The following is an 11,983-nucleotide window of genomic DNA, read 5'->3' on the forward strand; positions in this document are numbered from 1 at the left end:
CGGGGGAGGCGGGACCCCTGGGAGGTGGGACCCCAGGAGGCGCACTCCCTATGGTGGGACTGGGATAGGGGATATGGAGCCCCCCCGGGCCCCCTCCAGGCACACCTGCCCTGAGTCTCCATTACCTCGGCTCTCCCCTGCAAGGTGCCGGGTTTCCTGGGTTGAGTCAGGGCCTTGTTGAAGCTGTCCCCCTGCACCAGCCTGAGCTCCGAGCAGCGACGACGCGGCTCCTGGGGTGGCACGGGGAGGACTGGGCGCTGGCCGGAGGACGCCCTGCAGCGGCTGCGGGCCATGGGCCTCCCCCATCCAGCCTTCAACCACTGGAAGGTTCTCAGCTGCGGGGACAGCGCCAAATGAAGGAAGGACAGAGTGACAGAGTCTCAGGGGAGCTGTAGGAGGCCACAGCTGACTCAGGGCTGTGTTCCTTTTAAATAGGAAGCAGATCAGCCTGAAAGGTGGAGCGTGGATCCCAGTGATGTCAAGAACAGAAGCCACCCAGACCAGCGCCCCTGGCTTGCTTCAGCCTCCTCAGCTCCCAAGGCCAGCCGTCCCAGGTCTCAGCACAGAGCTGGAGCCAGGAGAGTCCCCGCTGGTGGAGCGGAAGCCGCGTCCCTGGCACCCTTGGGGGGATCCTGTTAAGTTTAAACAAAGGGCGCCAGCGCCCGAGCCAGGCCTCGCACATCCAGTTACAGCAGGCGGGTGCGCTGGCGGGAGCTATCAGCGCTGGGTGTCCACTCCTGAGTTCTTCCAGAACTCATTCAGATGATTTTGGGAGCGTTGGTAACCCAGATTATTTTGCAAGTTTTAATAACCTTCATAGTATTAATTTAATTTTTTTGGTTCGGAAAAGTATAGAAAAGAATAGCCTTTTCCATCTGAGTGAATAATCCGGGGATCAACTATGAACCAGTTATCTTAGGACTTTTAAAGCAGAAATGCCCCACCCCACCCCCAAAACAATTGGGGTCTGTGGCTGAAAACTTTCTCAACGGAAAACCTGCTCTAACGGCTGTGGCAGCTGCCCCAGGAGACCCTCCCGGGGTTTCTGGCCCTGTCCCGCGTCTCCAGACTGAGGTGCCTGGAACTGCCCAGCGTTGTTTCATTGCTACCTGGTGTCCAAGGGCATGTGCGTCTGGGCTCCTCCCGCCACGCTCTGGCCTGACGCATGTGCGCCCCGTGTGCGGTGCCGTGCGCGTCCCAGAAAGCCCCGTCCTTAGATGGAGCCCGTTCCCGGGGTGTGAGCCCGCGTTCAGCAGGACGTTTACTGAGGCGGCTTCAGTTAAGGTGTGGCCTCCCCTTCCTGGAGTCCTTTACACGTGGAATGAGTAAGCGAGCGAGGGAGAGAAAGCCACAGGAGCAGAAAGCTGGAAGCAACGGAACCTGGTGGGAGCAGAGAGACGAGCAGACGCGCCGTGAGCCGGCCCCGTGGCGGAGAGCCAGCACCTCGGGCAGCTGGGCGTTGGGGCACTGCCGGCGAAGGCCTCGAGCCAGATCTTTTCATGGCCTCAAAACGCTAAGTTTGTAAGCTAACAAATTCCCATAATTAAAGGCAGCACGTTTTTCCCTTATCTGCTTGAACAGCCTAGCCAACACGAACACTGTGATGCCAGAACGAGCACCAGCTGGTCCTCTCCCCCTCCTTCCCTCCCCCTCCCCCGCTCCCTTGTCCCCCCCTTCTTCCCCTTCCCGCTAAGCCCACAGCCCAGGGCCCAGAGGCCAGCTGTCGCCCCAGCCTCTTTGCAGACAGACACGCGCCTCGGTGGGACGGCCTCTTCTGAGCCGCCATCTCCAGCCTCTTCACTCAAAGAGCCAGAGGAGACCCTCCTTTGCCGTTCTCCTTGACAGAGAGAACCCTCACAAATATTTGCCAGAAACGAGAGATCAAGAGGTGGTTAACATAAGTTTTAAAAACCTAATGTGAAGGATGTATTATTTAAAGCCAAGTAAATTGCTATGAAAAATTAGAAATCCGTGCTATCACTACTTCTGAAACTGGCAGCATATTAATTGCGTGGCTCTATAAAATAAGGTTATCATGCAAAAAGGCCCCGCGCCTTAGGGAATTTGGGAAACTAAAATCTCAGAAGAAAGCATCTTCAGTTTAATTCACTTCACTGAAGCCCTGTGCAAGGCTCTGTGAGGAACAGAGGAAGCTGAATGAGAGTAAGTCCTATCCTTAAATAGGGCAAAAGGAGAATCGAGGCTATAATTAACTCCAGCCACCAACACAACCCAAGTGTTTTCACGGGGCGTCTCACAGCCACCCCACCCCCTAAGACGCTCTCCCAGGCGCCAAGATGCGGCTTCCTGCGCCCCGCCGCCACTAGGCACCAGCAGGTGCGGCTGTGTCTGGGGCCGGCCCTCGGAAGGCAGGCGGCTCGCCTGGGGCTGGCCGAGTCCCCTCCAGGCTGGTCCAGTGCCCAGGCCGTCACAGACCGCAATCGAGTTTCTGGAGCAGAATTGCCTCATAGGTCACCGACCTGAGAGCCACCAAGGACAAGAGCCTCCATGACAGCGGGAGTCCAGACCTTGAGCATCGTGCGGCCTTTCAACCCCGCAGAACCCTCTGGAATGTTTCATCAGAGAAAACTGAGGCTCATGGGTGGTGCGTCGTGTGGTGGAGATCCTACATTCACAAGGTGCCGTCTGGGATTGAGCCTCATGCGTCCAGCCCGCAGGCCAGGTGCACCAGGGCTGCCCTCCACGGCCAGCACCTTCGCAGAGGCCGCAGGGCCCCGACGAGTGCCCCAATGCTGGGCGGCACACAAGAGGCTTCCCGCGGCCAGACAGGAGTCTGGCTCAGTGGGCGGCGGCAGAGCCCAGGTGTGCAGCTGGGTGTGCGGCAGGTGTGTGGCTGGGTGTGTGGCTGGGTGTGGGGCAGGTGTGTGGCTGGGCAGGTGTGCGGCTGGGTGTGCAGCTGGGTGTCCAGTTGGGTTCCAGCTGGGTGTGGAACTGGGTTTTTAGTTGCTTGTCCAGCTGGGTGTCCAGCTGAGTGTCTGGCTGGGTGTCCAGTTGGGTATGTGTCTGGGTGTCCAGCTGGGTGTCTAGCTGGGTGCCCAGTGGGTGCTTGCTGGGTGTCCAGTTGGGTGTCCAGTTGGGTTCCAGCTGGGTGTGGAACTTCAGTTGCCTGTACAGCTGGGTGCCCAGTTGAATGTTTGGCTGGATGTCTAGCTGGGCACCCGGTTGGGTGTATGGCTCGGTGTCGTGCTGGGTATGGGGGTGGGTATAGAGCTCGGTGTCCGGCTGGGTGTCCAGTTGGGTATGGGGCTGGGCATCCAGCTGGGTGTCCCATTGGGTGTGCGGCTGGGTGTAGAGCTGGGTGTGGGGCTGGGCGTCTGGCTGAGGGTCCAGGTGGGCGTCCACCCAAGCTCAGCTCCGAGCCGGCATAGGAGCTGGCCCTCTGCTCACAGCCTGCTGCGGCCAGGCCCTCCTCGCTGGCTCACGGTGCCCCCCTGCCTTCTTCCCCAGTGATTCCCTGAGGGTGGTCCTCCCGGCACAACTCCCCCCTGTGGGTGGCCCCTCCTGAGCGCCAGCGCAACCCCCACCCCAGACAGGCACCCTGCCCCTCTTCTCAGGGAAGGGGGACCCGCTGCGCCTCCGCCAGAATCCCCCACCCCCCGCGGCTGCCCCCCATGGCTCTCCTCCCTGTTCTCCACCTTCTGCTCTTGCAGGACCTCCACCTGGGTTTGCAGAGGCTGCTTCCCCCAGGTTCTTTGTGGGGGCAGGTGGGGAGCGGGGGCGGGTGAGTGGCAGGAGGGCAGGAGAGGGAAGTTGCCCTCAGGGCGGGGAGCAGCGTGGAGAAGGAGCCCACATCCAACCTCCCACAGAAGTGGGGTCGGAGGTGGGGCCGCAGCACAGAGTGGGTCCAGAGGTGCAGGTGGGACTCGGAAGGGGCTGCGTGAGCTGGAGGGAAATCCCGGGCAGAAGGGGCACGGCTGAGGCGGGAGGGGCACGCTGCCGGGGAAAACGGCCCAGGGCCTCCTCGCCAGCCTTTCAGAAATACCTTTGCATCAACCCTGATTGCCAAGAGGGAAGTTAAGGCAGGGACCCCTCAATAACCAGACCCTGTACTGTGACAGTTTAAAGAGCAAAGCCGGCCTTGCACGCGTTGACAGCTTGTAGCCATCAAAGGGGCTAAATTAGCAAATCATACCTTGGCAGAGAATTATGCTAACCAATCTCCACATTTTAAAATATCTTTAAACTGAAAAATAATTGAGATACTTAGATATTAAAATCAAAGCAAAAGGCAAAACAAGTTAGTTCCAAGTGACGACGGTTCAAAAGGTACACAAATGGGCTGCGCGTTGAGTGTGGAAGCAGGCGCTGAACAAAGACAGGTGATGGCTAGGCTACTGTGTCAGCTCGGCCAAGTAATTGTGACAGTTGTGTGGTCAAGCAAGCCCTGGGCTAACTGTAATACAGGGCATTTATGGACTTTAGTCACCATTGACTTTACTGCGGTGGTAAATCATAGACAGCTGGTTATAATTACATCAATTAGGGAGATTGCCATCAGTAGTGAGTGATGCTTTATCCAATCAGTTGACTGCCTTAAAATGGAAATGATTCCAGCTTAGAGTGAGAAATTCCCGGCTTGTCTTTGGACAGCCGCATTTCCCAGAACTCATCAAGCCTTCGCTGGACTTTCACTGGAGCCCTGGCTGCAGCTGCCTGCGGAACCTGGACTTGTGCATCCCACGGTCACGTGAGTGACTCTGATGAAATTGCTTACTACTGACAGGTATCTCCTGTGGATTCCGTTTCCCTAGAGAACCCTGACTACTACACCATCCCATTGCTCATCATACACATACCTTCACCTCTACAGATACAGATGTAGATATGAAAGATGCTTCCGCAAGACCTGTTCATACTCATTTGTTGCTTTTTATGCTTTAGGGACAGAGCGTTTAGCTTATGTTTTCATTGTAAATGACTTTATGAAGTGGAATTTCCCCTTTTCATTGGGTGCAGTCGCTGTCACCCATTAGGTGAGGGGTGGCCTGTGTCTTGCAAACACGCAGCCCATGCAGGTCTCTGCAGGTTCAGGCTAAGGGCCATTTTCAGGATCTGCTCACTCACAACTCAAATCTCATTCTTCTCTTCCTTCTTGCTCTACCCTATAGTTCTTGGTATTTTACTGCAGTTTTTACATGGTGATGCAGAAATAAAATCCAGCATCTTCTTCATTGCATGGCTTCCCATTTTTCCTCCTTTTTATCCTGGAGTTTCTGTTGCTTTTCTGGAAGATATGTGGGAAATACCTCCCTCTGAAGTATGGTAAGCCTTCTATCAGAGTGCTGATTAATTATCTAGGATGGAACTTTTTCTAAATTTGTCTCTTTTGTCACCATGCTGTGAGTCTCTTGAGAGCAAGCACCAAATCTTTCATCGCGGTGTCTTCCACAGCTCAGCAGCACTGGTCCATGAAGGTCCAGTCAACCCCCGGCCAGTACCTGGAGCAGTTTCTCTTCACGAGGCTCCTGCAGACCCTCGGCAAGTGGCTAGTGACTCTGAAGGGGGACCTGGGTGGGCTTCTGCCTTGGCTCACCTGCCGAGGTGGCCGTGACCTCAGCCTCTTTGAGCTCATTTCCTCACATTAAATATAGCATTGCCTCTTCCATCCGCCCACTTTATTATTGAGACAGGGTTGTGTAAAGTGCTGAATATGATGAAGCATTTGTGAATGCACATAATCCTGTGCAAGTCTAGTTGGGTTGAAAATGACATGGCGAATAGTTCAAGCCAGTGGCACTCCTTGTGGTGGGGGGGGCAGGTTTTGCCCCAAGGACACTTGGCACCTTGGACTTTCACAACTAGGGTGGGATGCTCCCAGCATCTGCGGGAGCGGCCACGGCCACTGCTCGGCTCCTACAGTGCAGAGAACATCCCCTACGATGAAGGGTCATCAGGCCCAAATGCCAATAGCGGTGCAGCGGGGGAGCCAGGTTCACGCTGAAACACATCCGGCGGGGAGCTCGCGCTCCCTAACCTTCGCCACCCGCACCTGTCTCAGAGCCGTCCTGTTGTCTGTAAGGGCCGTGAAGCCACTGGGGAGAGCCCAGTTGTCCATGAAGTACGTGTACTTGCACACGTCCGTCTAAGCCCTCCAGGGACAGTAGTCCCATCCAATGCCCTACATCTGGTTTCCTCTCCTCCCAGGTGCACAGGGGCTTATATGTCCCTATCCCCCGGGCCTACAGGAGTGTGAATACAGGTGACACGTGAAAACAGGTGACAACTGAATACAGGTGATGTGTGAAAACAGGTGATATGTGAAAACAGGTGACTGTGGACACAGGTGATGTGTGAATACGGGTCACATGCTACTCAGGCAAGGCATTCACCTGCTGATGCAGATGCTCCAGTCCTCTCGTGACTATGCCAATGTCCTCGGGTGCAGATAAGGTGGATGCCCCTCTGAGAAGCGACCTGGGTGGACGCCCTGCTTCGCGTGGCTGATGGCTGCCCTGGGTGGATCCCCAGCATTGCGTGGCTGCTGTGGACCCTTATCCATCTGCTTGCACAGAGGATCCCCTTGCCAGGTTGCACCAGCGCCGTTTGGGGCTTGTTTGTCACTGAAGTGTAACGGCCCCACCTGACACCTGCAGCCCAAGAGCGCAAGAACACCGTGGGGTTGGGTTTAGCATTTATGCTCAACTGGAACCATTCCTGGAAAAGGAAAGGCCCTCAACTAACAGGTCAGCGCATCGCTGCTGGAAGAAAGGAACGGAACAGACGGACCTTGCCGTGGATTTAACCTCTCGTCCTGCAAGTGTGACCTTATTTTCAAGCAGAGCCTTTGAAAACAGTATTGGTTAAGATGAGGCCGAATGGGATGAAGGTGGGCACTAGACCAGCACAACTGGACTTCCGTAAGCAGAAGAAATTTCATCAGAGCAAGAGAAACAGACACAGACAGTGAAAGGCAGCGTGGGGCAAGGCAGAGACCCCGCTGTGCCGCCAGAGCCGAGGAGCATCCGGACTGCCCGCTCCCACCGCGAGCCAGAGGAGAATCTTCCAGAAGGAAGCACGGCTCTGCTACGCGTCACACCGCGAGACAGGCTCCTGGCCTCGAACCACGGGGCAGTTCACTTCTGCTGCTTCAGCTGACTAGTCAGTGGTGCTTGTTACAGCAGCCCTGGCAACTAAGGCAGCCAGTGGCTGCTCCGAGCATCTTGGTTCAGTGTGGAGGTGTGTTCTGTTATCAAAGAGGCAAGGGGTGGGCATTTACCTGTGCCCCACCTGTGCCGGTTGGCTTGGTCACTGTGAGGGCATTCCGTGGACTTAGGTCATCAGTAGTCGATGGCAGTAAGGCAGGTGACGTCCTCAGGGAAGGAGCTAGCCTTCGGCAGGGAGCCACGTCTTGTCCCAGCAGATGGAGGTCTTCGAGGGCGAACCGAGGATTTCAGCCTCTGGAAAGAAAAATTCCCATCTCTGCTCCAGGCATCCAGCTTCTTCTGGGGAATTCACTGTCACCTGCATCGAGTCTCCAACTTGTGGCCTGCCCCGTGGAGTTGGACTTGCCAATCCCCATGGTGATGTGAGCCAAGCCCTGTAACAAATCTCTTCATGTTTACACACATGCACACACCTCTTGTCGGTTTTCTTGCTCTGGAGAGCCCAGGCTGACACAGCCACTGACACACATGAACAGTATGCAGAAAACCTGCAGCCCCTGGACTTCCTCCTGACTCATTCAGGGTGCCAAAGCCACACCCACTGGGCCCCTGCGCAGAGCCTGCAGTCTGGGCTGCAGGGCCTCGCTGGTCGACCGGTCGTGAGCTGCAGGACATTCGCGGTCGCCGTCCAGCGGAGTTGAATTTGCGAAGCTTGCCCTCTCGAGGCCGCGTCGGCCCAGCACGCACACCACTGCACCTGCAGAACAAAGACAGATCAACGGTCACCTGTCCCTGTCCAGCTCCCCCATGGACCGCACCAGACGTGCAGCCTGGGGCCTGACCGTCTGACGGGCACCCGGCCCCCGTGTGCTCATCTGCGAAATGTGCATGAGAGAGCACCCATTACAAGGTGGCCTTTAGATGTGAGGTGCATGCACAGGGCTGAAGTGTGCCCCAGTGAGTGGCCGAAGAGGCGCGGAGCACCCGCTTCGTCGACGCTCAACTAGTATCCAAGCAAAACTTCCCCCTGGTGCCTTATCGCGTTACCTAGACAAGCAGCTGGTGTTCTCAAAAGGCAACACACTGCACCAACTAAATATTTTACAATAGATTTTAAACAGAAGGAGTGGTTTAAAGACCTGACTGCAGTCTATGTTGAATCATGCCCTCCAGGTCTACCTCGAAGTCTCCGTCAAAACATGGGAGCACATTTCAGATGTGCAACAATTCCCATCTTCCCAGAATATGTTCTTGAATGGTTAGGGCAGAAAAGAGAACACTTCTAAAATATCCTTCCCCCATCTCATCTATTTCCTTTCAAAAATTCCTCAGCAATTGAAATTGCCATTGCAATGACAGGTTTAGACATGAAAATCATAAAGTAGATAAACAAGTAGAAAAACCGATTTGAAAATAGCCTCTTCTGTGGATCAAAGGGCTATTCGGTTCAATGAGAGAGGTGATATAATATGTAAACTGATTACTTTGTATTTTCTGGAAGAGGGTATCAACTGGCCCGTGAATAAATAGTCAAAAAGCATATTCCACCTACATGCAACTGTGGGCCTTCGCCCACAGCCTGCAATATAAAATACAATTTCCTGCAAGCCAAAGAGATGATAATTGGATTTAGCTCTCTGATCTCATGAATATTAGATTATCCTGTTCAACGTGAAAACATAAGGCAGTAAGCAGAATTGTCCACACTGGCTAGAATTTCACTTGTGTTTTGTTAAGCTCTTTTATATTAACTGCTTCACACAACATATAATGAACATGGAATAAAAATTAGTTAAATAAGCCATACCTATGGAAAAACATTACAAAATTTAATTACCAGGCACATTTAAAACTATTTAAAATGTTTATAGCTACTTAACATTGTGTTAATTATAGGGGCGCTTTGTGCTTTTTTCTTACTCACATGGAGTTGTTATAAACATTTAAGAAAAATGAAGGGCTGATCATTCAAGCAGCAGGCTCTGCAGAAGATACACTCCTGCACAGCAGAGACCAGGGCTCACGGGGTTTGTCCAGCCGCTCTCCACAGGGAGAGCCAGCTTGGGCATATTTTACACATCTGTAGGGCGTGTGGGCCGTTGGCGAACGTGGGCTGTGGACCACTTAGTGAACATGCTAATGCCGTGCAAAGCAGAGAATGCTGGAATTGGGGGCCTGGGCCTCCCGAGATCCCACAGAAACTGACCCCCACCTCCACCTCTAAATCCTGGGACCCTCTTCCCTTCAAAGATGGTGCACTTGGCGGATGACGAAGCCCGGCCGGCTCCCAGGTCTTGGAAGGGAGGCCTGGTGCTCATTCAACACCCACTCAGCACACTAGTCCCCTGCCAGCGTCCTGGAGTGAAGACCGGCTGGTGAGGCCAGAGAACTCAGCGCCTGCAAGCCCCGGGAAAGCACAGGGGCTCCTGGGGAGGGGGGGCTGGGCGTGGGGAAACGGAGAGGGGCTGGTGTTCAAGCGAGAGCTGAAGAATAGTAGGACTGACAAGGGGGCCAGGGAGGGGGCTCTCGTGCTGGCAGAGCTCGTCCTGGTGCCACGGGAAATGACTGGTGTCGCCCTGCAGGGCTGAGTGTCAAGCCAGCGCCCTGAGGCCAAGACCTGGTGGAGGCACGACAGCGTGCATTCTAAAGAGCCCCTCTGACCCGTGGCTACACACGCCAGACCCCACAGGCTTTATCTCCAGTGGCTCCTCCAAGCCGAGTAACATCGCAATAGATGAACCAGAGAAGACACAACAGGTAAGCAGAAAAATGGATCCTCAATGGTATTGCAGGGACAGATGCTGGACATTATACATCCTGCCATAACCCACTGAATGGACTGGGGGAGAGTGTAAACTACCACGTAAACTATAATCCATGCGGTGCAGGAGTGCTCCAAAATGTATTCACCAAATGCCATGAATGTGCCACAATGATGAAGGAGGTTGTTGATGTGGGAGCAGTGGGGTGGTGGGGTGTGGGGTATGTGGGAACCTCTTATATTTTTTAATGTAACATTTTCTGTGATTTATGAGTCTTTAAAAAAAAATGGGTATGCACATTTGAGGATGGAAGGCACACAAGACTGTTAACTGGCAGGTGAGCGAGGCCACCCCTCCGAGCAGTAAGGCTATTTGCAGTACACGAGGGAAAGCCTCGGGCTCGAGAAGCAGGTGTCCTGGGCAGGAGAGGGAGAAGGCCAAAGGAGGCGCTAAACAGGAACCCCAAATCCTTTAAGCCCCGTTGCTTGCCAACTCACTGCCTTCTCCCCACTGCGGGGCTCATTATCAGATGAAATCACGGCAGAGGGGACTCCAAGCTTGGGCGACTGAGGCGAGGGACGCAGTGGAAAGAAGGGAGGGGGCGAGCGTCCCACCCACAGCCAGACTCGTAGCTCTCCAGTAGGAGGCTGGAAAATGATTCACTGGAGAACTGGAGTGGCCAAAGCCAGAAGCTTCTAGATATTGAGGCAGAAGTGAGGAAACCAAACAGCTGTCTCCCACCCAGGGATCCTGCAGTCACGCCCCCAGACTACAGCCCCTGCCCGGGCTCACAGGACTTCCGACTGACCACAGAGCCTTCACTTTTACACCAAGGAAGTACCCAGAGGCATTTGAGGATAATCTCTCATGTATACGATAGAGAAAAAAAAAGAAAAAGAAAACTCTAAGGGAAAAGAGAAATCTTGAGAGCAGTAAAAATTAAAACCCTTAAAAATGAGAGATAATACAATCAATTGTTCAGATAGATTTAAGAAAATATTGCTTTTGCTTAAAAAGGAAAGGATGCTATATTAGAAATAAAAGAACAATACAAAAACAAAGAAGAAGAGTTCTTAAAATTAAAAAACATGGTTGGAAAAAAAATAAATAGGAAAGCATCCAGAAAGAAGAACAAAGAGAAAATAAAACATAATGTAGGTGTGATAAGCTGGGTTATTTTTCAGCAAATATCTGCTCCTCTTTCCATGGAGGGAAGGCTCTGTCCCAGTCCACAGATGTTGGATGGGCCACCAAGCAGCGGAAATGGGTAGAGGCTGGCTCCAAACAAGGGTTCAGAGTCTCTCGAGCTCCTCCTGAGCACCTGCAACATGTGAGGCCGCTGGCCCAAGGAAGAGAGGAGCACTGCCACAGGGACACAGACAGCCACTGGCAGCAGGTCCAAGTCGCAGCCCAGAGCCAGCCCGCCGCTGCCCAGGGAGCCCACAAGTACATGCTGGGGTTTGTAAGCCACTGAGCTCCAGAGGTTTGTTATGCAGCATTATTGTAGCAATACCTGACTAATACAAGGGAAAAAGAAGAAACACTGAAAACTGAGAGAATCAAGCCAGGAAATTGAATGACCAGCTAAGAGAAAAGTCAAACAGAGAGAACCAAGAAAATCTAGGGGGGACATTTTAGAAAAGAAATAATAAAAGAAAAATTCCCCAAACTGTGTGCATAAATGTCCATATTAAAAGATCCCAGGGAATAAAAAATGGCCCACATCAAGGAGATCTTACGAAATTGCCGAATGTCAAGGAAAATATAAAAACCTCTAGTGAACAAGCAAGTTGCATATGAAAGACTTCTATCAGAATGACATTGGGTTTAACAGAGAAATGCTGAAAAGTGAAGTTCAAGGAAGAAATGCCTTTGAAATTAAAACTGTGAAGGAAAATTTTCTAATCCAGGCTTACATAATTTGTTAAAGCTTAAATCAAAGGTAAGGGTAAAATAATATTTTCAGGCATGGAAAGACTCAAAAATATTTACTTTCAAAGCACTTTTTCTCAGGAAGTTATTGAAGGATTTGCTCCCATAAGATGAGGTAGACTTGGAATCCAAATAATCAGAGCCCCCAGCACATAAGAGAGAGGA

Source organism: Dasypus novemcinctus, chromosome 11, assembly GCF_030445035.2.
Source record: "Dasypus novemcinctus isolate mDasNov1 chromosome 11, mDasNov1.1.hap2, whole genome shotgun sequence".
Lineage (NCBI taxonomy): Eukaryota > Metazoa > Chordata > Mammalia > Cingulata > Dasypodidae > Dasypus > Dasypus novemcinctus.